The sequence below is a fragment of the Hemicordylus capensis genome, chromosome 3 (assembly GCF_027244095.1).
Source record: "Hemicordylus capensis ecotype Gifberg chromosome 3, rHemCap1.1.pri, whole genome shotgun sequence".
Lineage (NCBI taxonomy): Eukaryota > Metazoa > Chordata > Lepidosauria > Squamata > Cordylidae > Hemicordylus > Hemicordylus capensis.
Genome location: NC_069659.1, coordinates 38,002,299 through 38,030,026, shown reverse-complemented (window position 1 = coordinate 38,030,026; position 27,728 = coordinate 38,002,299). Strand labels below are relative to the sequence as shown.

The following is a 27,728-nucleotide window of genomic DNA, read 5'->3' as shown; positions in this document are numbered from 1 at the left end:
CAGAAAAGATGTAGTGGACCAGACACTCTGAGGCGTTTCTTTCGCCACAGGCAAAACTCATGCATTGCACATGAAGAGAAGAGCAGAAGAACCAGGTGCGTGGTCCTTTAAGTTCTATCTCAGTTTGTTGGTGTGTTTTTGCCTTGCCCCTCTTTCTTTGTAGTTTGTGTGCTGGGTTGGATTTACTGCCTTGCGCCATCTGTTAGGTCTTGTTGGTTTATGGCTGTTGTTGTGTTGTCTGTGGTGTTGTTTGGTCTGGTCCCCTTGGCTTTGCAGTTTTGTGGGCACAGCAGCAGGTCTGTTTCTGTGGTGGTTTTTTGGTTTCCAGTTAGTTATCTTCTTAGTTGTGTCACTGTATGTTGGTATACTGGCCTGCTAGGGGCACAAAATTGGGGTGGGTGGTGGGCACCCAGGGGTGTCAAGCACCCACCGAACCCCAAAGCAATCAGACACTACTGTGATTTCAGATTTTTCCCAATTTTTGCATTTCTCCCATAGGGAATAATGGGGATTTGAGATGGCCCAGCCAGGGTACCCCAAAGTGGGTCTGGGGGCATGGTGGGTTGTACCACAACTCCTTCCCAGGCAGCCCCAAGCAGGTGGGGTTCATGGTTTTTTCCCCAGGAATTTTTTCAGTTACTGTCCTTTTAACAAGTCTATCTCTATCATTGCTGATGATATTGTTACCTATGCACGCCGGATAATTGAGAAAGCTAAAGAATACCAGAAAGAAGTCAATATGTGCTTTATAGACTACAGAAAAGCCTTCAGTTGCGGCAACCATGTCAAGCTGTGGAATATCCTTCGGAAAATGGGCATCCCAGAACATCTCATTTTTCTCATGAGAAACCTATACACAGGGCAGGAAGCCACAGTCCAGAAGGAACATGGTGAAACAGACTGGTTCCAGATCAGCAAAGGAGTAGTATACAAGGCTGTATACTTTCTCCTTATTTATTCAATTTATGTGCTGAACATATACTGAGAGAAGCTGGATTGGAAGAAGATGAGCGTGGTTTTAAAGTTGGAGGAAGAAACATCAATAACCTGCACTACGCTGATGAGCCCACTCTGATAGCTGAGAATGCAGATGATCTGCAAGCTTTAGTAATGAAAGTCAAGGGGCACAGTGAAAACATGGGACTACAATTAAATGTAAAAGAAGACTAAACTAATGACAGCGGGTACAGCAACCAGCCTCAGAATTGACAATGAAGACACTGAAGTGGTGGATAGCTTCTGCCTTTTAGGATCAACCATCAACAGTAAAGGATCCGGCAGTCAAGAAATATGCCACAGACTAGCACTTGGTAGGGTAGCAATGAAGGCCTTGGAAAGGATATTTAGCTGCCGTGACATGTCTACACCTACAAAGATTAGAATCGTTTGGACAATGGTTTTCCCCGTGACACTCTATGGATGTGAAAGCTGGACTTTGAAGAAGCAAGATAGCAAAAGCATTGATGTTTTTTTGTGCCAGAGAAGACTTTTGAGGATGCCATGATGTCAGGAAAACAAACCAATGGATCATAGAACAAATTAATCCATAATTTTCACTCGAGGCACAAATGACCAGGCTCAAACTATCATACTTTGGACACATTATATGAAGACCCAGCTCCCTTGAGAAGCCTAATCTACCTCACAGGGTTGTTATGAAGAGAAACTTAAGTATGTACACCGCTCTGGGCTCCTTGGAGGAAGAGTGGGATATAAAATGTTAATAACAGTAACAATAATGTGGACCACCTAATCAGCTGTTGTAAAAAGATCGCACAGATTGACTACAAACAAAGGCATGATAAGGTAGCAGGGATGATACACTGGAACATCTGCAAAAAATACAAGCTACCTGTAGCCAAAAATTGGTGGGACCATAAAATTGAAAAAGTTGTAGAAAATGAAGATGCAAAAATATTATGGGACTACAAATAGACAAACATCTGCCACACAATACACCAGATAGAACTGTAGTCGAGAAGAAAGAAAAACAAGTCAAAATAATCGACATAGCAATACCAGGGGATAGCAGAATAGAAGAAAAAGAAATAGAAAAAATAACAAAATACAAATATCTACAATTTGAAATTGAAAGGCTGTGGCAGAAGAAGACCCAAATAATCCCAGTGGTAATTGGCGCCCTGGGTACAATTCCAGAACAACTTGAAGAGCACCTCAACACCATAGGGGCCACAGAAATCACCATCAGCCAGTTACAAAAAGCAACTTTACTGGGAACAGCCTATATTCTGTGACGATATCTATAACAATTGACAATAAAATTCAGCCATCCCAGGTCCTTGGGAAGGACTCGATGTCTGGATAAAACAAACCAGTCAATAACACCTGTCTGGCTGTGTAAACATCATCATAATAATAGCCTATATTCTGCGACGATATCTATAATAATAACAGCAACAACATTGATAATAAAATTCAGCCATCCCAGGTCCTTGGGAAGGACTCATTGTCTGGATAAAACAAACCAGTCAATAACACCTGTCTGGCTGTGTAAACAACAACAACAATAATAATAAATGTTGGGGAAAGTTTAAGGAAAGAGAATAAGAGGATGACCAGCAGCAAGGTGGATGGACTCGATTGCAACAGCAATGAATGCACCACTGAGAGACCTTAAAGGCCAAGTGGAAGACAGATCATCCTGGAGAGAATCTATATATGTGGTTGTTAAGAGTCAACAGCGACTTGACGGCACTTAATCAATTAAAATCAATCTCTATCAGAGTAGCTTATCTGGTCTGTATATAAGTGTGTATGGAGAAATCTTGATAGGGATCACTGAGATAACTCATACAGCCACCAAGAATCCAATTTGTGTATGGACTTGCTGTGTATGTGTTCTCTCAATGAATCTCTATGAAGATCTCTCATACACATATATAAACAGACCAGAGAAGCTACTCTGATAGAGATAGACTTGTTAAAAGGACAGTAACTGAAAAAATTCCTGGGGGGTGACCATGAGCCCCACCGGCTTGGGGCTGCCTGGGGGGGGAGTTGTGGTACAAACCATCATGTCACCAGACCCACTTTGGGGTGCCCTGGCACCCCCCACAAAGGGGGGAATGGGGCTGCCTCAAATTCCCATTATTCCCTATGGGAGAAATGCAAAAATTAGAAAAATCTTCAAAAATTCATTAAAAAGCATAGGAGTATCTGATTGCTTTGGGGTTCAGTGGGAGATTGGCACCCCTGGGTGCCTACCAGCCACCATGGTTTTGTGCCCCTAATTGTTTTACATAGGGAGTGGGCCAGTTCGAGTCCCCATTATACCCTATGTAGAACCTTTTCAACCCGGTTTGAACTGGGTTCAAATTCAAATCAAACCAGAGGGGATTTGAGCAAAAACAAACCGACCCACCCTGGTTTAAAGCTGGTTCGAATTTGAACCAAACAGGCCAAGCCATTTTTGTGCACAACCCTACTTAGGTGTTAACAACGGTATCTCATTCATGTTGGAGATGCAGTTCCTGATGGCATTGACACTAAGCACCAGCAACCCTATTGACCACAACAGGCATTTGGAGTAAAGACAGCCAGTAAGAGCATCCCCACTCTGACCATACTTTCACTACTCAGATTCCCCTTTGTTGGACTGATAGTCTCAGGTTTCATTCTCTCACCTGGAGAGACTCTCTTCTTTTTTCTGTCTTCCCCTCTTCCTGTATGTTGGTAGCAAGCAGGCAGGTAGGTCTCAATCTATCTCCCTGCTGGATTTTCTATATAAACTATTTTATTTGGAACTTTAATGTTTCCATGTTATAATTAATAAGCAGTGCTTCCTTACCTGTGCACTTCTGCTGTAGCAGGGGCAGATTAATAAATCTCCCCTCCTGAGCTCTCTAACAATGCAATGGTCCTTTATCTGCCCAACACATTTTGTGATAAGGAAGTGGGGACATTATGAGTGCACATTATAGAATGTGTGGAGTTGGTTTGTCTGAACCACTCCTCTGCATGCAGTCCAAATACGACTTTAAAGTATATAGTGATCAGTCTCCTCTCCCCCTAAAGAGTTAACAGGGAGTGAACCCTTGTCTTGACTGACACGCTGGTGAACTCCAGGGCAGCCAATCAGTACACCAGGTGGGTGGGACCTAGAGAGTGGTTGCTGGGAGTTCTGGGAACAAGAAGGGGAGGTCTTTGGAGAGAAGAGCATACAGAAAGGCTTAGTGAGGGGCAATTGAGTTTTGCTCCCTGATGGTCAAAGCCAGCTTGGAACTTTCTCTCATGGAATAACTCTGTAAATCCTTAAAAGAAAGAAAGGATTGCAGGAAGCTTGATTCTCCTAAGAAATTGGGTGAGGTCAAGAAAAAGGGAATTCAGCCTAGGCAACAGTTTGTTAGTCAGACTGTGTGTTAGAAAATTATATTTATTTGTGTGTACGTGTGTGTTGCATATTTATGATACTGTTCTATTATAGTTCACTTGCAATGTAATTAAAATAAGAAACACTAGCCTACGCTCAATACACCTAGGGCATTGTAAACGCCTCTGCAAACATTTAAGCATGCATTCAGACAACCTATTTTGGAATCCAACTAAGTATTCTTAACTGTATCTAAAAGCTGAGAAAGCCTCAGACAGAAGCAGTCAGTAGTAATTGAATAAAATTGGGTTATTTTTTAGTTCTTTCTTTTTACAAGCCCCTCTGAGTTGGGTTTTAACTCAAGTAAGTGGGGGCAAAGGAGGATTTCTCTGGTGTGAACACATCAAACTTTCAGCTATCAGTTTTCTCATCATGTGTAGGCTTGCACGTGGAAGATTTTTTTGACTTGTTGAAGAGCCAAAGAGTTTTTCCCTCGGCTATCCCACCCCAAGCCCAGAAAGTTTCCATTGAAAAAAGGGGTGGTGGTGGCAGCATTTTGAACCTACCAATAATACAGAATAGTTTTAGGCAAAGCCTAGCCAGGCAGCTCAGCAGAAATGATTCATCATTTCTTTTCCTCACGTGAGCTTGCTCTGAGACAAATGCTTTAATCTGCTACAAAGTAGTATTTGGACTGTGTAAGGAAAGGCCATTTGAATGAATTCCATCCCCATGGAATTAAGGAATGGCTCCTGTGGAAGGAAATGTGCACTCTCATGCCTGTATTACATTATGCAGGTCAATCAGTCAACATATCATCCAAACCAGCCCAAAGTGTACTGCACAATGAAAGAAACATTCCATGAGATACAGGGAACTGTGATTTCATTTAAACAACAAAGAAGGATCAATCGCTGATTTCAGATTCTGACTGGTTACATTTTGTCCCTGTTTAAATTTTATATTATTCTTGTTTTATTTTGTTTTGCTTTTTAATTAGTTGTTCACTGACCTGGGGTCCCTGGGCAAAGGGCAGTAGGTACTAAAATGATTTGTACCCAAATCTAGCTGATTCGGGCAATTTGTAGACAGAAAAAATCACCCCTGTGCTCAATTGCCCAGATTTGGGTACAAAACAAATCAACCAGATTTGGACCCCCAAAAATTCAGGGATTCAGACCTCCATTTTGTGGCCACAATGATTTGGGTGGTAATGCCCAATGGGTGGAATCTACCACCCAAATTTCAAAGAAATTGGGCAAAAGGGTGGTTTTTAACAAAAAAAAAAAAAAAATCAAGTTCATACATCTTTAAGCTTTCCCCCATAGGGAATAATCAGGATTTCAGCAGCCGTATAACTCCACCAGGAGGGGGTGTGTGGCACCAGGATGGCCCAGAGTGGGTGGTTGGAAGCTACCAACCAGATCTCAAATAAACTGGGCAAAGGGGTGGTTTTTAACTATTTTTTGAAGTTGCTGTGTCTTTGTAGCAGACTAGGGGCAGAAAGGGGGTTCTGGAGGCAGAAGAGTGGGTTGGGTGGTAGTGCTCCAATGGGTGCATGCTACTACCCAGATTTCAAAGAAATTGGTGAAAGGGGTGATTTTTTAAAAAAAATTGTGAAGTTGGTGCGTCTTTAAGCTTTCCCCCCATAGGGAATAATGGGGATTTTAGCAGCCCCATAACTCCAGGGGGGGCACCAGGGTAGCTGAGAGTGGGTTGTGGGGTGGTGCACATAGGGTACCAACCACCCCCAAAACCACAAGCCCATGGTGTACTGGGTGTTGTTGTTTTCAATGTTTGAGGTGTTCTGAGAGTCGATTCTTTGGTGGGAAAGGAGTGGATTCTAAGTTCATTCATCATCTTGCACCAAAGATGATGAATGAACATCTTTGTCCATTAGAATCCACTATCACTGCTCATCTTTGTTCATTCATAATCTTCTTTGGTGCAAAATGATGAATGAACTTAGAAGCCACTCCCATTTCCCTTCCGTACGCCATGGATACTAGATACTAGAAGAGGGCAACACAACTTGTTTCATGGCTAGACTCCATTAATTAATTCATGCAATATCTTAATATACATAAAAGGAAAAGTGATAAAAATGTTCATTAAGCAAAACAAACAAAACATATACATTAGTATTGCCAACACAACACCTGGTCACTCAAATCTTCTTGACCATAATTATCATTCTCACTGGGAATTTCCCAATAGTTGGTTGATTTATTCTCTATACCAGTGCAATGCATCATTGCACTCAATGTATCCATTCAAAATTGATTAAATACAGTTAATTTACTCATAGGGTAACAACCACAGTTGTCTTTTTAGACTAGAACAAGAGTCTTTTACTCTGGAGCAAAAGACCTAAAGTGTTCCAGAACTATAGATGCTGCCTGAAAACATGATCCACCATAATTTTCTAAGCCACTCATCCTGGCTTATGCAAACCAGGGAACAAAGGGCCAACAAACTAAGTGATGCTAGTAGTAAAATACTGGAAAGCAGATGTAGTTCCATGTAAGCAGCCGTGGCACACACATTCTGCAGCATTGGCAGAGAGTTTGGCAAAAAGCGTTAATAGCTTCTGAAGAGTTCAGTCAAAGGCTTGCTGTGCAGCTGAGTGTGTGTGAAGGAAGAGAAGAAATGATTTTCACTGCTCTTCCTTCCCTCCCTCCAAAAGTGCTGTTTGGCTTCCAGAAATATGCATTTGTGGATCATGCAGCCCTCAGGGACATATTCCTGGCAGTCATATAGCCATTTTAGAGGAGGAAAAGATCAGTGAAAATTGCTACCCCTCTGCACGCACTCAGTTGTGCGCCAAGCCTTTGACTGAGCTCCATAGTAGCCTCTCTGCCAATGCTGCAGAATATGTGGGCCACTGGTTCTTATTTGGAATGGCATCTGTTTTCCAGTAAGCCTCTTTACACAATAATCAAAATCATGGTAGGAGGCATTATAGCCCGATTATATAACGCAAAATCATGCATTATAGCATGATTTTGTGAACTCATGAAAATCCCTCCAACCCACGTTGCTCAAAGCAGGGTAACCCAACTTTTGTACCCTGCTCATAACCAAAATAAGAGGAGAGGAGATCTCTCCTGCTTCCTTACTTTTCTGGTGGTCTGGATCTACTTACCTCTTCTGTCTAGCCACCAGGACCTAGCAGGCCTGGAAGCAACAGAGAGCTGTGGCTACTAGGGTTGCTATCCATGGATGTGCCACTCTGCAAAGCACTCTCTAGGATCCTGTAGCTGGAGCAGCTTCAGCAGGGTTGAGTCTGCCTCCTACTGTCAGTTGGAGGACAGCTGCTGATGTGATGCAGCTTTCCAGTCTACTGGCAGCACAAAGCATGCTGGGAAATGATGGAAGCCTTGGGTGACTATCAGCTCCTGATTTCAACAATGGACGCTGGGCCTGACTTAATTCTGTTTCCTAGTTTGCTAACCCAAAGGGAGGTTCTAGTGTGCTGCTAATGGAGTAATAACTCTCTAATCCTCCAGACCACCCACAAATAGTTGTGCGAACAGGCCTAGTATTTTGCTACATGCATGACGTAGTTCGTTCCCTAACTGGTTTGAACAAACCACGTTCCCCACGTTTGTACATAACACAGAACTGTGGTTTATTTCAAACCAAAAGCTATCACTCATCTCTTCATACATGAACCAGAAGAGAAGAGGGAACATGCAAGTCGCTGTCTCTCCCACCCAGTGGGAGACTCTCCCACTCATTCTTACGATACCATAGTTTCCCATTACATCGAATGCAAACCCACCCCATAAGACTGGGCTCGTAAGATCTTGCTCCTAAAACGAAGTTTGTTCTTCTGTGTTTAATGATACACCTAATCAGCCCACACCCTATTTATCAAAACTTTCTCAAGGCTCTCTTAACAAAATGAAGTGAAAGAAGGCACCAATTCATTGTTCCCAGAATAATGACTCCTTGGAAATTCAAGTTATTAAAGCAGATCTACCTTTGTCTGCTAAAATTAGACTAATTGCATACACATTTATAACCTGTTGATTCATTATTTCTAAAGAAAAAGAAGCCAGAATTTTGCTGTTGAAACACATTGCCTTTGCATTGCAAATGTGAGTAGTTTGACATCTAACCAATAATGATATTCCATCATTAATTTAAATGTTAGCTATGCCTAGTTCGTCTTTGTGAAGTCAGCTGCTCTTTGTTGCTGTTGTCTAGTTACAAGCATCAATCAACACAGGCACTGCTTCATTTCCCAGCTCTTTTGTCCAGCAGCACACCTGGAAACAGTAAGATGAAACTGGGAAAGAGCAGTAATCTCAAGCATTTTCAGTGTCCTGCACAACAGGTTACAGCTACCCAGTCAGGATAGGAGAGCTGGGCACACTCCCAATCAGCAGGCATGTGAAGTGAATTACAAATACATGGAAGGAAGAGGGGGAAGTAATCATGTGGGAGGCGGGAGCTGGGTCAGACTGCTTTTTGTCCACCTACAATAAAATGCTGAGGAAAGAATCTGGGTAGGGTGTGTGCGTCCCACCCATCCCTATTATACATGATCATTCTTCCCTCCCCCTACCTTGCTTTTGAAGTTCACAGCTCTCCTACCCTGGCTGGGCATTCCTCGTACCCAAGTGAGGATCGTGTGAATGAGCCTATTGTTTTACTAGACTAACCATAAAATCACAAGTCAAGAAGTTCTGACCTGCAAGGAATTTATGAAAAATCTAGGGCAAGGAAGAAACTGGGCACAAGGATCAGTGAACTCCAAATAATCAAAAAACTTCTCAGACCCCAACTCTATAAAGTACTTAGTATGATGGTTAATTCACACCCAGCCTCAGATTCCAAGGTTACTTTTCCTTACCCAAGTCTATTCTTCTATGGAAGTATAAAAGAGTTTGTGGAAAACAATACCCCCATTCAGACTCTCGCCACCTGCAATGTATCGCCCAGGGCCCCCTCCCCCAACACTGTGCTCCCATCTGCATTCACAGGAGATGGAGAGCTGCCTCTCTGCAGTCACACTTACTGCAGAGAGGAGCGGAAGTGGGGGGGACTGGCTGCCAGGAATGGCACTAATTAAACCAGTGGCAGCCGGAATGAGGGAGGAACTTCCTCCCTCAACTCCAGTTCCATGAGGGTGAAAGTGCAGTGTCAGAGTTTGGATGTAAATGCTGGTGTTGCAAAAATGGAGTTTACAGTGGCAGAACTCCACTCTGAACAAAGAGTCATGGAGGGGAACCGAGGGTCCCTTTCCACCATAAATTCTGGTTGCCTGCATTCAGATATACGGCCATGGGAACCAGAGGTGAAGGGACCTCAGGTTTCCTGTTATGTCTGAATTTGGCATCTGTCTGTCTGTCTGTCTATCTATCTATCATATTTTTATACCTCCTGATATGTATATCTCTAGCCAGTGTACAAAATTTAAAATATTTATAAGTCACAAATTAAAATACATGACAATAAAACAATAGAATAAAATTATTAAAACAAGTTTTTTAAAATTATTAAAATTAATTCTAATTAAAAGCCTGAGAGAACAAGAGAGTCTTGAGGTTCTTCCTGAAAACAAACAGAGAAGGAGATGCTCCTGTCTGTCTGTCTGTCTATCTATCCATCCATCCATCCATCCATCCATCCATTTATCTATCATATTTTTATACTGCCTGATATGTAAATCTCTAGGTGGTGTACAAACCCCACATTAAAATCACAGGTTAAAATACATAGAACACGATAAAAAGCATATAAAACAAATTATTAAAATTATTAAAATTCTAATTAAAAGCTTGCAAGAACAGGAACGTCTTGAGGGTCTTCCTAAAAACAAACAGAGAAGGAGATGCTCTTAGTTCAGCAGGGATCATATTCCAAAGCCCTGGGGCAGCAACAGAGAAAGCCCGGTCCCGAGTCTCCACCAGATGAGCTGGTGGCAACCGCAACTGGACCTCTCCAGAAGATCGTAAGAGGCGGGTGGGTTCATGACAGAGGAGGTGCTCTCTTAAATAGCCTGGACCCAAGCTGTTAAGGGCTTTATAGGTAATAACCAGGACTTTGTATTTCACCCATAAACATATCAGCAACCAGTGTAGTTCTTTCAAAACTGGTGTTATATGGTCCCTTTGTGCTGTCCCAGAGACCAATCTGGCTGCCTCATTCTGTACCAATTGTGGTTTCCATACAAAGGCAACCTCACATAGAGCACATTACAGTAGTCAAGTCTGGAGGTTACCAGCGTATGTACCACTGTTTTAAGGTCATTCACCTCTAGAAATGGATGTAGCTGACGAATCAACTGAAGCTGATAAAAAGCACTCCTGGTCACCGCCTCAACCTGAGATACCAGGGAGAGCTTTGGGTCCAGGAGCACTCACAGGATATGAACCTGATCTTTCAGGGGGAGTGTAACCACATCCAGAACAGGCAGATCTAAACCATCTCTTGGGTCCTGACCCCCCACAGTCAGCACTTCCATCTTATTTGGATTCAGCTTCAGTTTGTTATCCCTCATCCAGCCCATTACTGCCTCCAAGTAGGCATTTAGGGAAGATATGCCATTTCCTGATGAGGTTGACATAGAAAAGTAAATCTGGGTGTCAGCATATTGATAACACCCAGCACCAAACCTCCTGATGATCTCTCCCAGCAGTTTCATGTAGATGTTAAAGAGCATTGGAGACAGTATGGAGCCTTGTGGAACTCCATACTTCAGTTCTCATTTCGCAGAGCAACAGTCTTAAAGCGACACCATCTGGACACTACCAGAGAGGTAGGAGCAGAACCAATGTAAAACAGTGCCACCCAATCCCAACCCTCTCAGGCGATCCAGAATCCCAACCCTCTCAGGCAATCCTCTCAGGCGATCCCAACCCTCTCAGGCGATCTTGCCAACCATGGAAGGTTAGAAACAGGTCTGTAATTAGCTAACACAGAGTTTTCTTCAAGAGTGGTCTAATAATAGCCTCCTTAAGGCAAGGAGGCACCCTGCCCTCCCTCACAGAAGCATTTATAATATTTACTAGACCTTCTCTAATAATATGATTATCTGATGTGATAAACAAAGTTGGACAAGGGTCAAGAGAACAGGTTGTAGGACACACAGTCTGAAGCAGTTTGTCCACTTCCTCAGGAGTCACATACTGAAAATGATCCAATCAATTCCCATAAGAGGAGTTGCTGGACACCTCCACAGTAGACTCTGCAGTAACTGTGGAATCCAGCCCGGCCCGAATCTGAGAGATTTTATCAGCAAAAAAGTCTTTAAAGACATCACAGCGAGTGACAGATGGTTCCAAGTTTATATTCAAGGGGGAGGGGATACATACTAGCCCCATCACAACCCTAGACAATTTATTTGGATGTGAATTTGCAGAAGCAATGCGGGCAGAAAAGAACTGCTTCTTTGCCACCCATACTGCCAGAGCATAGGTCTTCAAATGTGCTCTGTGTTGTGCCTGATCAGACTCACACTGAGTCTTCCTCCACTTGCACTCTAATCGTCTAGTATGCTGGACACATCTCTGTCATCAAGTGCAGCTGCACCCCAGCACCATCAACTTCATTGTAAGGGATCCTGAGGTGTGCCTTCCAGATTGGTGAAGCACTGGTGCCTCCCCAAATATTGCCAAAAATACATGATCACCATGTTCATCTTAAGTGTTTGGTGCACCTGAAAAGATGGCTTTAAGACTGGATGTGAAAAAGGACTGTTCTCTGCCTTCAGGCTAGGGGCGTACCAAGGTTGTAGTGGGCCCGGAGATGAGATTTTAAAATGGGCCCCTCACTGCCTTCCTCTCCTTCTCCTGGCCCTATGTTTCTGCCAACTATCCCAACTACAGTTACAAGGTGTAAATAACATCAGAACCAACTAAAACAACAGTATCAACGAGAACTTTAATAATTGCACATATCCCAACTATGAAATCTCACCACCACCCATATACTATGATATCCCACACCACCATCCAGACCTTAATGCAGAGTATTTTGCAGTCTGATCCTATACAACAGTAAATTCCCCCAGGCTCAGAGGAGCTCTCCCCCGCCAAGTAAGCACACAGAGCCCAGAGGTTGTTTTTCCTGCATACATTGACATCACTCAATTGCTTCCAATCTCCTATAATTCTTTAGAAGTAGCTTTGGAGGCTGTTGCACTTGTTTTTAATGGTGAGAACAGCAGCACTCACGTGTTTATCATGTGAACACCGCTCAGTCCCTGGGAGAATGAAATCATTGTTGACACCACATCCTCAGTGACATGACAGTTTTGTAGCACACAGAGGAGAGGTTCACTTGCAAGTCTGTCAGACAATACCTAACCAAAAGTAAAGAAGAAGATGCAAGCAATTGCTGGCAGAAAGCATCATCCCCTTTAACACAAGAAAGTGCCAAACTGAAGTCAGGGATGAGGCAAACGTTTATGCCCAAGATGCTGAACAAACACCCAAAGCTTGCAGCTAGGACTTTAGAATTGCTTCATCTGTGTATTAAAAGACACAGAGAAGAGAAGACAGTTTTAAAGGGCTGGAAACCGCTGATGAGCCAGAGGGGTGGGGGTGGGGAGATAAAAAACCATTCATGTGATAAATTGCTGAAGTAGCCAACAGTTCTGCAGTTCAAGAGAGATGGGCATTCTAAATCGCGGGGGGGGGGGGGGGTTCCTGCATTTCTGCCTGGGCTCTCTGTCCCTCCTTTGCAACTGCTTCCTGAGCAGTTCCCTGTCCCTCCTTTAAAACTGCTTCTGATTTAGAACACACACACAGAGGGAGGGGTGTTCTAAACTGGGGGTTTTCCTGCATTTCTGCTTGGGCTCTGTCCCTCCTTTGCAGTTGCAAAGGACGGACAGAGAGCCCAAGCAGAAATGCAGGAACCCCCGATTTAGAACAGAGAGAGAGAGAGAGAAAAAAAACAGGGAAAGAAGGGAAGGGAACACGCAGCAAAAATAGGAGGAGGGGAAGAGAGCAGCTCCAAAGTGGTGGATGTAATGGCCGACACCAGTCCCTACCACAGCGGTCGTCGGGGGCAGGCTGTTGCTACTCTATGGTGCTTCTTCTCCCACTCCCACTATTCCTTGTCTCCTCTTCATCATTCAAGTCAGCTCCACTACCTAGCTCCCTGCCTGCCTGCAGCTGCTGTATTAGTCTCCTGCTGCTCATGAAGCATGGCAGGAGGGAGGCAGGCTGGTGACTGCTGACCCGCCACCCCCCCACCAGACGGGAAGGGTTCAGGCACAGCTTTGCCTTTTGAAGGCAAGGGAAAGTGGACACCCCCCCATCTCTGCCTGGGCTGTGGCACACCGAGGCGGTGCTGGCCACTGCGTGGCCTGCAGCCACTACAGTCATCATGGCAAGCAGGCACCGTGGGATGAGTGCATGTACTGCCTGTGCCATGGGAGACTGGCCAGGCTTGGGGGGCCCTTTGAGGCGACCGGGCCAGGAGACAATTGTCTCCCTGTGCCCAATGTACAGTACGCTGCTGCTTCAGGCCCCACCTGTACAGTGTACTTGAAACTCTATTTTTATATACGGTGCTTGTTTCTGTTGCCTTACAAACAAGGTAATAAAGACAAGGGCATTTCTAGGCAGTAATAAAGTGTGGGATCTGCAAAGCTTTCACTACAAGCTTCTGTGCTGCTTTCTAGTGTGATCTTACTCTTACTCTCTGTATGCATGCTGAGCAGGGAACTTGTGTTATTTTGACAGCCTCACCTGCTGTCCAACTCTTGCATTCTGAGAAAACCCTATCTTTTCCTCCAGTTGCCACAAAAGCAATGAAAGTGGATGGGGTTTTTTTGGAATGCAAGCTGACTGGCAGGGGGCACTATGAAAATCACATGAGGTCCCTGCATGGCATATGTACAGAGAGTAAGATTGTGCTATGAAGTGGCATAGAAGCCTGTACTAGTGTGTGTGGGGGGGGTGTAAGATCACACTTAAGAACATAAGAACAGCCCTGCTAGATCAGACAGTCCCAAGGCCTTTCTAGTCCAGTATCCTGTTTCTCACAGTGACCCACCAGATGCCTCTGGGGAGCCCACAGGCAAGAGGTGAGGGCATGCCTTCTCTCTTGCTGCTTTCCCCCTTAGAATTTACACAAAAGCTTTGAACATCCTGTAGTTTATTGCCTTCTCAAAATGCCCAGGAACTTATTCAGTAGTTTTATTGGGAACATATGGAAATGGAACTGATTTCCAGTAATGGGGAGAAGAGACACAAGTAGTTTGAAAAGAACTATTTCAACAGAACAACCTCCCACTTGACATCAAATTCAATAAGAATGATAAGTGGGATGATACAATTTCCTGGTAGTAATGCTAATAAGAGTTCTTTCAACAAATCTAACAAGTGATACAGCTTTTTGCACAAGCCAACCCCTGCACATCGATCCTTCTTAGATCTGGAAATTTGTGTCTGGTTCTTTGTGAGAAGACAACATAGTTCATCTTGTAGAATGTCCCTTACATTTCAGGAAGCTCTTTATGAATGTGCCTGCCTCAGTGATGAATACTAGGGGTGGGTCAGACCCAGCAAAAGGATTCTGTGGATGAACTAAAATGTTGATGCTGGCTATCTGAAGAATTCCTAGGAGCCCACACAGTTTTTACCAGGTTCACAGATGTGCTGCATCATGGGTTCTGTGGATCTTACTAAGAATGTAAGAACAGCCCTGCAGGATGAGGTCCAGCATCCTGTTTCCCATTGCTATTGCTCCCCTGCAATTGGTATTTAGAGGCGTCTTGGAGGTGGGCTATAGCCATCAGACTAGTAGCCATTGCTAGACCTGTCCTCCATGAATTTGTCTAAGCCCCTTTTAAAGCCATTCCAGTTAGTGGCCACCACCATATCTCTAAGTACTATCTTACTGTCTCTTAGAAAGAACATCTAATGCATCTGTATTCCCATGTCTTGGGAAGAGCAGAGAATACAGATGCGATAGTTAGACAGATAATAAAACCACCAGAATATATTTCCCATCATCAAGAACAAGCTTGATTTTATTAATGCTATAGTTTCTTCTCTTGTCTTTGCATCAGTGCAAGCCATCACTCCCTTATGTGGAGGTTACAGTGCAAAGGTACTCCCCCCAGCCACACACACACACACCTTTAGCTTTTCTTTCTCCACACACCATGGTTACCACTGTGTCATTCTGAACTGCTACCTCCAGAAAAGTATACTTCAGCAAGGCTGAATCACAGTGGCTGTACAGTCATCCCCAGAAGTATTGTTCTGCAGAAGTGACAAATATGGAAATAGCTTCTGTTTAAAGATATTTGGATGAACTTTCACATAAACTAAGAACAATGTACTCACTCATGTTAATCAACATGCAGAGGGTGGGTAGTATCAGAAGCCCTATAAACCTGTTGTGAAAAATAGGATCAGGTGGAAATTTGATTCTCAGCTCAGTTTGAAGGGAATAAACAGACAATTACATGATACTTGTTCGGGGCTGGCTTTTTCAAATAAAACCTCAGTTTTAAGCATTTTGCAATGACTGCCATATTGGACAGCAATTGCTGGCTAACATGATAAGAAAAGATACACAAAGTAATCCCACTGAAACTAAAAGGATATTGAGCATTTCAATGGGACTCCTTTGAATAATTTTCCAGATCTTGTCACCCTCTGTCTTTAGAACAACTGCCATTCAAACCTTGCACAAGACTTATAGCTCAGTTTTCAACATCATATCTTGGAAGTAATTTCCAACTGGTTTCAATGGTGTATACCAAGGACTGCAGCCTTAATGAATTTACCTTATGGGCAATTCATATAACCACTCTGTGTATAGCAGGCACTTACTTTCTAGTCCAGATTGTTCTGCTCACATGAACTGTTTAGCATCAACAACACTGTTCTGCAAATGTTCTAATGTACGTAAAGCTGGACTTCCAGTTTCCCCTGCTTTGGAACCATTTCCCTTTGCTGTCACCACAGAAACGTATTGCCTCAGTTTGCATGGTATGCCTGCATCTCATTTGTAAACATACATAGGAAAAATACTGCTAGCTAGAGAGAAACAAGAGACTATGCAGCTGCACTATTCTCACTTGAAACCCTCCCCTCAAGTGATGGGGGAGAGTGCAGCTGGTCTACAAGTAAGACATGATGATGAGGTTGTCTCAGGCTGCAGATTGGTGGAGGTGGTGGATAGGTTGTCCCTACTATCCCACCATCCCAGTCACCAGGCAGATTAGCAAGTGGACAGGTGGCCACCCTGCTTGCTGGCAATGATGGCAGCAGCAACATTAGCCCTGCACTACATCTGTGTCACAATCAATTACACTTAACGAAGTCAGCTCATGTCTTGCACCAATAAAAAGTGGCCGCTCTTTTCATTATAATACCGTTACTGTTGAACACCGAGTTCTGTCTGTGTTCAGACAACACAGAGACAACTTAGTGCATAACTTTCAAGAACCAGCAAGATAATTATGTCTTACACCCTGCCTCAGAGGACAATTAAATAAACAGTGGGGGAAATCTTCCACTGGACCAGTTCCACAATAACTAAGACAAGAGTTATATGGAATGTTAGATTATCTACCCCATAAACTACAGATGGCATCAGCTGAAATCTAGCAAGAGTGAGTTCCCTTCTCATCTGAGATTACGCCTGTCAATTTAAAAGAAATAAACCTAAGAACACAGGAAGCTGTCTATGAGTCAGATCATTCATCCATCTAGCTCAGTATTGTCTACAGTACACCAACTGACAATAATTCTCCAAGGTATCAGGCAAGAGGCTCTCCCAGCCTTGCCCGGAGATGCCAAAGAGTGAACCTGGGACCTTCTGCATGCAGAGCAGATGTTTTACCACCGAGCGACAGCCCTATCCCCTAGGAGAATACCTTATCGCAGAAAGTGCTCACATCTGATCACCCATCCAGATGTGAACCAGGGCAAACCCTGCTTTTCAAAGGGAACAATTTGTTCTCACTACAAAAAGAGCCTCTCTCCTCCACTGTGACTTTATGATTTAAACATAAATAAATTATATCAGGATGTGAGCTTTGTGCTGCTCAGCAATTACTCTAGGCTAGGCTTTTCAACTTTCATTGTTCTTTGCAGGTACCACATATCCTGCCCTGGGTTGAACCAGGGTCTCCTCCAAGGGAATCCAGGAGCACCACCAACTTTGAGCAACTGCAAGGGCCAGAAGCCAGAAAATCTCAGTTAGCAGCACCAGGTAGGTTCATGGGAGCTAGGTATGGCAACATTAGTGGCAAATGAACAGCCCATGCACCTGAGCTTAACATGGTGGTGAAAGAGGTGAGACAAAAAAAGGGGCAGCCATACAGGGAGAGGAGAATGGGAATTAGCCATGTCTGTGGCTTGTTCATTGCCCCTCTTCTCCTCCCATATGGGCCCCATAGGAACATAGGAAACTGCCATATACTGAGTCAGACCACTGGTCTATCTAGCTCAGTATTGTCTTCACAGACTGGCAGCAGCTTCTCCAAGGTTGCAGGCAGGAATCTCTCTCAGCCCTATCTTGGAGAAGCCAGGGAGGGAAAAGATACCACATATCAGTATATGGCCGCTTCCTATGTTCCTAATCCATTAGCACAATGGTGGCTCTGTCCCTGCACCTGAATGCCTGCATGCAGAAGGTTCCAAGTTCCCTTCCTGGCATCTCCAAATAGGGCTGAGAGAGATTCCTGACTGCAGCCTTGGAGAAGCCGCTTCCAGTCTATCCAGAGCTAGATGGACCAGTGGTCTGACTTGGTATAAGGCAACTTCCCGTGTCTTCCTATGATCCATCCACCGAGGTGGAGACTTCCCAAGCTCACTGGAGCCTGCTCCTACAAAAGAGGGCTCAGGCCCTTTAAGTTCTCCGGCCCTCCAGAGTAGGGTACATGGCCAGGCTCGACTTCGGCTTCAAAAGAGCTCAGTCTGCTTCAGGACATTGCTGCTGCAGCATTGTTGAATAAGCCCTTGGCCTTGCTCCTTTACTGGCTTGACCTCAACTTGTTTTTACTGCATCTCACACCTGCTCCTGTGTACACCTGACCTACTAGCTCTTGATCCTGACATTTGACCTCCACTCATTTGACCTTGTCTCATGTTTGCTCCTGTTCAGATCTGACTTCTTGGCTCTTGACTTCAGCTTGCTGACTTGGACTCACGCGTACTCCTCAGTAGGCCCAACCCTTTTTCTCATAATTTCAGCTTGTTATGAAACCTTGCTCTTGTGGGTGAAGCCAGCTTTGCCACGGGACGGGCGCTCTTCATCCTTGCAGGTTACGATGAGGACAAACAAGACCGCTAACTCTGTGATCTGTTTTGAAAACAGAGTGCAATTCTGAACGGGGGGAAACCATCTGAAGAGTGCATGTGCTTATGTTAAACAAGGGCAATGGGGTTGCATGGGTTGAAGGCACACATCCAATTACCTTCTGTTAGCAATACACACACACAAACACACATATACACATTAGTTTTTTGCTTCCATCACCAATATTCAGCAATAACACAATTTCAGTGACTAGAAGGAGGAAAATTTGTTTCCATCATAGCACTTTCCACAGCATAAGCCACTATTAGGGCTGTGATTGCATCTCAGTCTTTCCACTCCTGTGTGAATAGTTCTCAAATTGGTTCTAAACAGGTTATGGATTTTCAAATGGCAAAGGTTGTAAGGGGCAAACTACATGTTACATGCAAATTTGCCAGACAAAGCCCTGGCAGGTTTTATATCTCTGTCTCTACCACCACCTCTCCCTATCAATTTGTATCTATCTATCTATCCATCCATCCATCCATCCATCCATGAAAAGCAGAGGTGAGAAGCCAGTTTTGAGCAGAGAAGTAGGGGGAAGTGCTTAATCTTTTCCCGCCTGGCTCTTTTTGTGCACTATATCCCCTTCCCAAGTTACTTTTCACCTGGGTGGTTCCAGGTGTGTAATTATCCTCCTTGCAAACATACATCTAGAATCTTGCAGAAGAACTCAGTTCCACTTTGTTCAAAGTGTCAGGGTCCACCTGAACTCCAATTCAGAGGCAATGCCACTGGAGCGGGTGGGGGGGCACCCAGCCTGGATCCTTGATTCCCACCACAGCCCTCCAGATCCCTCAGAAATTGAGTTGTTTCTGGAATAAGGTCTTAGTTAAACAAACCTAAGATTGTGTTGTATTTATGAGGGAAGCAGCTATAAAAGGAGCAAATTCCAAAGGGCAGTTACAGAGGAGGCTTGACCCTGAGTCATTGCCAGATGACTTCAGGAGGACCTTCCCAGTTGACTTTAATGGTTGGTGGGGATCCTACAGAAGTAGGCCAATTAAAAACATAAGAACAGCATCCTATTTCACACAGTGGCCTACCAGATGCCCCTGAGAAGCCCGCAGGCAAGAGGTGAAGGCATGCCCTCTCTCCTGCTGTTGCTCCTCTGCAACTGGTATTTAGAGGCATCTTGCCTCTGAGGCCGGAGATGCCATATAGTCACCAGACTAGCAGCCATTGATCCTGTCCTCCATGAATTTGACGAAGCCCCTTTTAATGTCATCCAAGCTAGTGGCCATCACCACATCCCGTGGAAGAGAATTCCATAGATTAATGGTGCACTGTGTGAAAAAGTACTTCCTTTTGTTGGCCCTACATTTCCCGACCATCAGTTTCATGGGATCATCCCTGGTTCTAGTGTTGAGATTTGAGAGAGGGAGAATAATTTCTCCCTGACCACTCTTTCTACTCCAAGCATAATTGTATACATCACTATCATGTCTCACCACTTTTCCAAACTAAAAAGCCCCAGATGCTGTAGCCTTGCCTCATAAGGAAGGTGCTCCAGATCCCTGATCACCTTGGTTGCCCTCTTCTGAACCTTTTCCAGTTCTACAATGCCCTTCTTAAGATAAGGTGACCAGAACTGTAGGCAGTACTCCACAAGTGGCCACGCCATAGATTTGTATTTAGGGCTAATGATTCTGAAATTATTACAAGATAAAAATAAGACGAGTGTGTAAAAAAGAGTGTGTGTGTGAAAAACATCGTATTTGAAACCCTTTTTTTGAGCAAAGGAATGCTTAGCACAAACATGGTTGAGCACCCCTCCACCCCCGCACACAATTTCTCTGCTCAAAACCACAGCTTATTGAGGATTCTTTTCATTTTTAAAAAATTGGGCTTCATTTGAATGTAATGTTCAGTTTCCTGCCAAGGATGCCAGTTCTTTTTGATGTATTTCAGTTTAAAAAAATATCTGTCTGCAGTTTCCTTTCATTCTCATTTCTTCCTCCCCCACCCCCCACCAGTGCTGCCTTTCTAGAATCCACTAGCAGATGCATTTCCCCACCCCCCATTCAAATATTTCTTCATATCTTTCCAAAACGCATTTTTTTTACAACCATTATAGATAATAGAGTTGTGGTTTCAGACGGCCGCTGGGACGACATCCAGAGGGCTCTACGACTAACATGAATGCTCTTGCCCAAGCTGGATGTTATGCAAGGAGCAAAATAGTTATTGTGCTAGTGAGTGATGGCACACAATATCCAGCTCCACACAATATCCAGTGAGCATGCATTATCACTAGTGGTAGACCCCTCTAGATGTCATCCTAGCAGCAGTTTGATACCACTTCTCCATTATCTATGATGGTTTTTTAAAAATGTGTTTTGGAAAGAAAAGAAGCAATATTTGAATGGGGAGGGGGGATGCAATCACTAGTGGATTCTGGAAGGGTGCAATACAACACATTCTATTCAGTGGCAGCCTAAGACCTCCGTGTGATTAAGGCCGGGTGCCAAATGCCCCCCACCCTGTATGCACACTCTCCCCCCCCCCCTTTAAAAGAGGAGACTGAAAGGCAACTTGCCGTCTTCCTGGCATCTGCTGCCTGAGGTGACCACCTCACCTCGCCTCATGAAAGGGCTGCCCTTGGAATATACACTGTTGCATAGTGTATATTCTGGAAGGAGGTGATACAACAGGCTGTATTACCTCTTTCACACACTCTTCTCCTGCTAGCAGTTCTCCTCCCACGAGCAGTTACACAACATTGTACAGTGGTATAGTGACACAGGCAATGATATGTGGCCAAAATTTTTGGTGGCCCACCACTCCTGCTACAGCAACCTAATGGCACATCCAGAAATGACTTGCCTAGCAAACCAGAGGTTGCCAGTTCGAATCCCCGCTGGTATGTTTCCCAGGCTATGGGAAACACCTATATCGGGCAGCAGTGATATAGGAAGATGCTGAAAGGCATCACCTTATACTGCACGGGAGGAGACTATGGTCAACCCCTCCTGTATTCTACCAAAGAAAACTACAGGGCTCTGTGATCGCCAGGAGTCGACACCGACTCAACGGCACACTTTACCTTTACTGCTCCTGCTGGCCTTAGCAGTCCCCCATGGCTGGCCTTAGCACGCACACACCCCACTATCACAATTGACTTGCTTCCCTTTGCCAGCCACAATGCAGTATAATGACATCAACTGCCCCAGCACAGGGGTGGTGGTGACATCATTATATCATGTCATAGGCGCAAAAGGAAGAAGGCCAGCGGGGGCGGGGGCTGCTAAGGCCAGCAGTAGCAGCAGGCTACTGCAATGTACTCTCTGTGAGGCTGCCCTTGAAGACCCTTCAGAAATTATAGTTGATGCAGAACGCAGAGGCAAGGGTCTTAACATCTGTCATGTGCTTGAAGTCTATTACCCTGCTTCTGTGCCAGCTGCACTGGTTGCCAGGGTGTTTCTGGGCGCAATTCAAGAAGCTGGTTCTTACCTTTAAAGCCTTAAATGGTTTAGGGACAAGATGCCTAGAGAACCACCTGCTCTCACATAGCTTTGCCCAACCCATAAAAGCAGGCAGAGAGACTCTCCTATGCCTTCCACCACCATCTGGTGGAGATTTAGCAGGATATAAATCTTTAAAATAAGGAAGGTAGGTAGGTAGGTAGGTAGGTAGGAAGGAAGGAAGGAAGGAAGGAAGGAAGGAAGGAAGGAAGGAAGGAAATGTTGTGTTTCAGGGTGACACACATGGGGGCTATTCTCACGCTTGGGAAAAATCAGGCTAGGAAAGCCTAGCCCGATTTTTCCCGATCATCAGAACCACCGGGCTCGGCTGTGAGCCCGGTGGTTCTAGAGCAGGTAACCCGCTCAAGAATCCCTGACCCAAAACCAAGTTTGCGGGGCGAGCGCTCCGCAAACCTGGTTTTCCAGATTGTGAGTAGCAGCGGTGCAGCTTCGCGCCACACCTACTCACGAGTAGATCCCCGGAGGGGAGGTGAAAAGCTGCCTCCCAGCTCCGGGGGTCTCGCCAGCATGCCTTGTGCGCTTATGCAGGGCATGCTGGAGCCTGCGGGGGCCAATTGGCCCCCGCTCTCCCCAGCCCCGCCGGCTCCGTCTCGGAGACAGCAATTGTGTGGGCGCCTGGTCCAGCCACCCAGGGCTCCCTCTCTGCTCGTGAGCCCGCTCTTAGCCCGCTCTTCCCACTCACTGCCACAAACCGGGTCTCACAGATCGTGAGACCCGGCTCTCGCTCTTCCCCACTCCATGAGACCCACATGCTTTTACCTCACACCTATCCTCTTAAGTAGGTTAGGTTGAGAGCTAGTGACTGGACCAAAGTCATTCAGTGAGCTTCACAGCTGAGCAGGGATTTAAGCAGAATGGAAGACTCTGAGTACCACAGCTTTTTCCTTTCTCTTCCAAAAAGCACCATGTACTGCAGTGAAATAACTTAGCAGCTGTAGAAATAATAAGATTCAGTGCACTTATGATCTATGTGATTAAGCCTGCTTAACCAATTGTTAGATTGTGCCATACTCTCAAAGAAATAATTTATAAATGGTGACAACTTTGTGCAGCTGTGCCTAGTGTCACAATTACTCATTAATTTTATTTCCTATTAGGTCTGCTGATATGCTACACAACTACCCCTGCTGCGCACATGCACACACAAAATCTAGTGAACTTCATGCTAATGGGACAATGGTCCAACATTAACGTCAAAGTGAATCAGGTGTTCTTTGCTCCAGAGTTCTTTGCTCCAAAGCTGTAAACCCTGAAGCCCACAGAGATGAGTACCCACTAAATAATACGCTTCACTGGTCTGTGACTAACAACCCAATCCTATGCATGTTTGTTTGAAGGCAAGTGGTCGGCATGAGGAAAATTATTCAAAGCACTGCAGTCCCTGTTAAAATGACAATAAAGGTAAAGTGTGCCATCGAGTTGGTGTCGACTCCTGCCAACCACAGAGCCCTGTGGTTGTCTTTAGTAGAATAAAGGAGGGGTTTTCCATTATTTTATTTTATTTTATTTTATTTATTTAATTTCTATACCGCCCTTCTAAAAATGGCTCAGGGCGGTTTACACAGAAAAATAATAAATAAATAAGATGGATCGCTGTCCCCAAAGGGCTCAAAATCTAAAAGAAACATAAGATAGACACCAGCAACAGTCACTTGAAGAACTGTGCTGAGGGTGGATAGGGCCTCCTCTCACACAGTATGAGATTATGCCTTTTTTTTTTCCAAATTCAATTTTTATTAATTTTTAACAGTAATAAACATAACAATCATAATAAACACAAATGGACTTCCCGCGCACCTCTCTTCGTGAAATTATAACTATAAAATTTACCCTTATTTTAATAATAATAAAAAACACAAATTTAAACCTTTAAGGTTATAAGGAAAGAAAAAAACATTAATCTAGCCACCCTGCATTTCAAATCAAATCCTGCTGTAAGATCAATAATAGGAAAATAATTCTTTAAATATAACAAGAGAAAAAATCAGAACAATAAAAAAACCAAAGGAAAAAACAAAAACAAAAACAAGACCTCTTTTTTTTTCCTTTTTAAGCTAATCTTCCCTTAACGGCAGTTCATTAATCTTCTATTTCTTTGCATATATCATTCTGTCCAATGCATACATGAAGAAAGTCACGCCATTTGTAAAGATTACTCCTTATATTATTCCCAGCAGGAAGGATTCTGGCTTCTTGGGAAAAGTCACCTTCTTTAATTCATTATATATCATGTCTCAATAGGCCTTAACCTTCCCACGGGTCCACCACCAAAAAAGAATATCTTCAGTATGCCCACACTTCGAACATTTGTTTAAAACCTTTTTATACATTAATGCCAGTTTTTAATGTCAGATACCATATAAATCATTTTATAATACTTTTCCTTCAAAGCATAGCAAGCAGTAAGTTTTAAATCACACTTCCATAACTTTTCCCAGGCTGCCCTTTCTATATTATGGCCAACATCTATACTAAAATCAATCTCTAACCAAATTTTATATTTCAGTTAAGTTTTTTAACTTACAATCCTTTCCATAAAAATACAACAAATCTCTGTAAATACCTCAACACATCTAGATGTTTGGTTCTTTACGCAATAGAGCTTCAATCAAGGATAACCATAAGAAAATTTTTGGTTCTAACCAATTTTTACATTTTAACCATACCCTCGTTAAGCTCCTTCTTACATAATAATTCAAAAGATCTTTATGTATTTTACTTTTTTCATACCCTAAGTAGGCATGCCATCCAAGCCTTCTATCAAAACCCTCCAGGTCAAAAACTCTGGAGTTTCTCAGTATTATCTATTCTCTAACCATATCTAACAAACAACATCAAGATAGAACCTTAAATCTGGCAAGGTAAAACCATATCTTTAGAGTTTATTCTTAATCTTTCCCCCTGCCAAATAAGCTTACTTATATCTACTTGCCATTGCCTAAAACATGTCATACTGTTAATTATAGGAATATTCTAGAAAAAAAAATATCATTTTAAATAGGACATTTATCTTCACCACTAAAGTTCTTCTCATTAAAGATAGATTCATTTTGGACCATCTTTGCAAATCCTTTTTCATTGAGTTCCATATTTTAACATATCTATTTAGCAAACAGCGACAAAAAGAGAAGGGGAAAAAATCTGTGTTTTATTATCTAATAATTAATCTCCCAAATATTTCCCTTTCTTCTCCACTCTTAGCCCACTTATTTCCAGAAATCCATCTTTAATTTTCTAATCTATATTTTTAATCAAAACCTTAGTTTTAATCTTATTTATATAAAAACCAGCCAATTGACCAAATTACTATATCTTATCCAAAAATCTTTCAGTCTTGTCCATTGGATTTTCTGAAAATAATCCATATGGACTGATTTAGAGTATATATTTATGGAACAGGATGCTCAGAAGATAAGTCTTTTTTATATTTCTGCCAAAATTCTTGTGCTTTGAGGAGCTCAGTAAATCTATTCTTCTTATTTTTGTAGAAAAAGGAGAGTCACTCTGGCAATTCCCATCTGAAACGTATTCCCTTGGCATTTAATGCATCGGTCAAAAATTTATAATCCTTACGTTTTCTTAAAATTCTAGCTGGAATTTCCTTCAAAATTTTTATCTGATGAGCTTGGATTGTTAGGGCTGTGGTGAGATGGGCCTGGATGATTTGTTCAACTATTGATTTAGTGGTGAACTGTACTAAACAATCCTTGATTAGATTATTTCTTGTGGCAAAGTCTGAGTTTTGACGAAAAGCTATCTCAATCTGAGCTTCCATCTCTCCTGCTGTAATTCCCAAAAGTAGTGCAAGTTCTGCTCCAAGTAATTTCTTAATATTCTGGTTGGGAATTTCTGGGATGCCCCTAAACCTTAAAAATCTCTCTTTTTGTCTTACTTCCAGCAAAGCCATTTGATCTGATCATTTTTCTCTGTCATCTTTCAGTGATCCCACATCTTTCTCTAAAACTTTCACTCTTAATCTAAATTCTTTATTATCTTGTGCTAATTTCTTGAGAATTTCATCAATATTTGAAATTTTATCATTTAATCCATTCATATTTTGTTTCATCTGGGTCATATCCAAGATGACTTGTTTAAGGGCAGTGGCATTTGATTGTAAAACATCAGCATTTGATTGCAGTGTTTGCTTCATCTCAGAGAGCATTTGGTCCATAGCTACAGGTGTTTTGGTTTCCCCCACACCTGAATCTGGAAGTGAAGGTCTCCTGGCTTGCATATGAGTCTGGCTCTGATGAGCTTTGCCTCTCATGATGATATGAAGGGGTTAAGAAAAGAAAAACACTTGCAGAGCAAAGTTTGTCCTTGATCTCAAAACAGGAAGTAAGAGCCTGTGCTTATTTCTCAAACATAAACAATTCTGCAGCGCGTATTCTGTATCTAATCACTGGCATAGAATTTTCTCACGGTGGTGTAGAACATCGATTTGTTTCCATTGGTTAGGAAGAATGATAGGCAGAGTCCATAGCAAATAGGAAACACCAAGACGTCTCTTCTTTAAGCTTAAAGAATAGTAATCCCCATTAATAAAATCTTTTCAGAATGTTAAAAAATTTTAATCAACAATTTAAGTCTTAGGTTTTATTGTTTAGCAAGCAAAGTAAACGAAAGAATTCCTTTCTTCGATCCAAAGAGAAACTTACAGCCTTATCTGTAGCGTCTTTCCCAGAAATGCATGAGGAACTTCATCAATTTGTCATCATTATTCACTGGAGAAGTGCACTTCTTGAACTTCAAACATTAATTATATCCAAGCCGTAGAGATTGTCTGCCGGGCAGCTTTGGTCATAAAGATTTCCTAAGAAGGAGACGAGCGAAGATGGAGTCCTTTTCCCTGCCGATCACCTTGAGACAAAAACCGAGCTTTACAGCTCAATCCCTGTATCAGATAACCAGCATATGAGAAATCATGGTTTATCTTGTGTCAATCCTTTAATCCAGGACGACGTGGGAGGGTTTTGGAGCCTCAAAAACCCTCTTATTTCTCCTTCTTGGTCTCCCCTTTGCAGAGGAGCAGCAGCTGTCTCGGCTGTCCAACCGGAAGTCGAGATTATGCCTTTCAGCATCTTCCTATATCGCTGCTGCCCGATATAGGAGTTTCCAATAGTCTGGGAAACATACCAGCGGGGATTCCAACCGGCAACCTCTGGCTTGCTAATCAAGTCATTTCCCTGCTGTGCCATTAGGTGACCTAAAATGACAATGGGCAATGCTAGCCAGGCCATTGTGTTCACCTCAGTTTGCATTTGGATGGGTGCAGTGGCAGCTGGTGCGGGCGCTGCCAGGGAGGGGGCAGCGAATCTGGAACCTGTATGCAAACAGATGCTCCTCCATTGAGCTATGACCCCATCCCCTAAGAGGAATATCTTGCAGGGCTTACATGTAGCCACCCCGAGAGTGATGGCTGGTGTGGGCACCACTGGGAGGGGGCAGTGGGAGGCACTTTTAAGTGTAAATTAGTAGGTGGTTACCTCTGGTGCCACCACACCAAAAAGCTCTTACCAGCAGTGGTGCATCGCCCAGCACCCACTGCAGTGGAGGATTGACTCTGCCACACAGCTGGTGGAGACCATTTGCATTGTCAGCATATGCCCTCTACACATGTTCAGAAGCCAGCT

At 43.4% G+C, this 27,728-nt stretch overlaps 1 long non-coding RNA gene across 1 annotated transcript in view; it reads left to right on the top strand.

Moving 5' to 3' along the window:
• The window catches only part of LOC128352394 (uncharacterized), a 47,334-nt gene that overhangs the window by 17,553 nt on the left and 2,053 nt on the right, over window positions 1-27,728 (top strand). The window contains exon 2 of the long non-coding RNA XR_008320374.1: window positions 17,404-17,521. This is a non-coding gene — a long non-coding RNA (uncharacterized LOC128352394). The remainder of the gene's footprint in view (window positions 1-17,403; window positions 17,522-27,728) is intronic.